General features: G+C 36.9%; 1 pseudogene; it reads right to left on the bottom strand.

Moving 5' to 3' along the window:
• Window positions 1-596: 596 nt before the first annotated feature.
• Window positions 597-1,193, bottom strand: LOC111440026 (annotated as a pseudogene).
• Between the last annotated feature and the right edge of the window lie 1,263 nt (window positions 1,194-2,456).

The raw sequence follows: 2,456 nt of genomic DNA, 5'->3' as shown, positions 1-2,456 counted from the left end.
GTCTAATCGCTGAAGAGTTTTACTATGATGTTTTGGGTAATGTCTAACTCTTCGACACGTCCTTTCATGTGTGTGATAGAGTTCTCAAAGTTACCGCGATGTTTCGAGCTGTTCGATCGTGTGGCTCTTTCTTCAAAAGGGTCAACATCAAACGTCAGGTCTTTGATTGGCAACTCATCCAGAGGAGCGTCGATTGCATCGATTCCAACAACAATCTTCCCATGAGTTTATGGTGCATGACCCATTTTTTATACCATTCTCCTTCGAGTGCCACCATAGTTTTGCATCGTCCATGAGATGCATTGCGACCAATGTAACTCTTAGGTCCTATGAGCAAGTTCCAATAACCTTCAAGTATTGTTCTACGTCAAAAATAAAGCTTTTTAATTCCTTAGCATCCCGATTTCCCTTTAAGGGGTTGTATTTTCCTCTGTAGTATTTTCATCTGTCACTTCTATATCATTATTTTCATCTGCCACTTCTGTATCATTATTTTCATCTGTCGCTTCTATATCATAGAGTCGGTAAGCTTTTGACTCTTCACTAACTACCAGCACAACATAACTCAAACTCTTATCATCTAGCTTAGTTCTCTGAGATGCCTCCTCTTTTTGTCTCTAAATAAACTCGAGCTCACAATATTGTTTTTCTTCCTTCCGCTGTAGCTCCAGAACTAATCGTCGTTGTGCTTTTTCTACCCTTCTTCTTTTCTTTTCTAGCATTTTATCTAGCTCTTCTCTCTCTTTTCGTGCTTGTTCTTCTTTTTGTCTTGTAGCAGTAAGAGCGGCTTCTTTCTCTTTCTCAAGCTGCACATCAACATCAACAAACAACTTCGTGCGACCTTCCTCTATTCTCCTATGTATTTCTAATTTAGTCACTTCAGAGTTTTGCCTTTCTCCAACCTTCTTCTGAATTAGTTTTTCCATCCTCCTAGCTGCATCTTCTTCTAACTTCTTCAACTTTGCTTCACGTCTTTTCTTCTCTTCTTCCTCTTTCTTAAGCTTCTCTATGGAATGATTCCGATCAGTGGATGCACAACTAGGACTGAAACTGAACAATTTGGGGAAAGGAGATAACGAGGAAGACCTACTTCTGCGTTGGCGGCTGAGGGAACTTGAACGGCTGCTTCTCTTGGAATGGGTAATGGAATGATAGGGGGAAGGACTTGGGTCCCTTCTGCTTCTCTGACTATGGCGATAGGAATTGGAGCGGTGAGTGTATGACAGAGACCTTGAACCACTTCTCCCCATAAGTTTCAATTGAGTTTGAGTGGCTGCTACAGGCTGAGAAATAGCATGCAATACGAATATTCGATTCAAAGACATCTTTGTCTCCATGATTAAGCCTCTCTCAGGATGAAACACCTTGCATGTTCCATTTTGAAACAAAAAGGTAACCCCCTTTGCTTGCAATTTACCACTACTCAACAAATTGTTCTTCAGGTCTGGCACATAGAACACTCCTGTGATTATCATTATGATTCCAATCACTTCCAGTCGTACATTACCCTTTCCGGTTACAACCATGCTTGACATTCCCATTGAAAATGTCCTAGCTTGTGACAGTTATAGCACTCCACTATGGCCTTGTTGAAGGTTTGTCTGCCTCGTCCCCTTCCTCTGCCTCTAAAGCTTCCACGACCTTGACTCCTCCCTCCATCAAACTGCACAAGTGGACTCTCCATCGACATACTTTTATTATGACACACTTAGAAGACTACTGCTTCTAGTTTTAACTAGTTTAAGGCATGGCTCTGATACCAAATTGTTAGGAACAGAAAAAGAAAATTGGAAAGATCAGAAGAATTGGGAGAAATCTCTCATCCAATTGATGACTAAATCAAATCTAATTCAAATAACTAGATCAAATCTAATCCAAATAACTCAATCAAATCTAATCCTAACAGTTACCATATCTATTTGGTTTCATATTTATGTCTCGTATCTATATCTCATTTTTATTTTTTTAACTCTGAGATATTTTTCTTTTATAAATAGATATCTTCACGAAAATAAGTTTAATTTATGTTGAGATGGAGAATAAAAATTGACACTTAAAGGGCGTTGATACTTGGGACTTTGATTCCTCTTAGTGTGAAGCTTGCATCTTGCAATTACTTGGGTAGAGAATGTGTTTCACTCAAAATTCACTCAAGAGAAAATAATCAAATAACGAACCATATTTGAGAGAGGATAACTTTTTTTTTTTTTTTTAATCTTTGGGAAACAAGAAAGAATAAAAATTAAAACATGGCATGAATGACATCTTCTTGAATCTTTGTTTTATTCTCCTAAATGTATATAAAAAAAATCTTATATATTTTTAGATAAAAAAACTTTAAGATTACCTATTTAATAAAACTCCATCCAAACTTCTACTCATAAATTTAATTATTATTTGTATACAATTGTTAATATGTAAGAAAATACATGTACAAATGTTTATACTATTCGTAG

The sequence above is a fragment of the Cucurbita moschata genome, unplaced genomic scaffold (assembly GCF_002738365.1).
Source record: "Cucurbita moschata cultivar Rifu unplaced genomic scaffold, Cmos_1.0 Cmo_Scf00132, whole genome shotgun sequence".
In the NCBI taxonomy this organism is placed as follows: Eukaryota; Viridiplantae; Streptophyta; class Magnoliopsida; order Cucurbitales; family Cucurbitaceae; genus Cucurbita; species Cucurbita moschata.
This window is presented reverse-complemented; position numbering and strand designations above follow the sequence as displayed.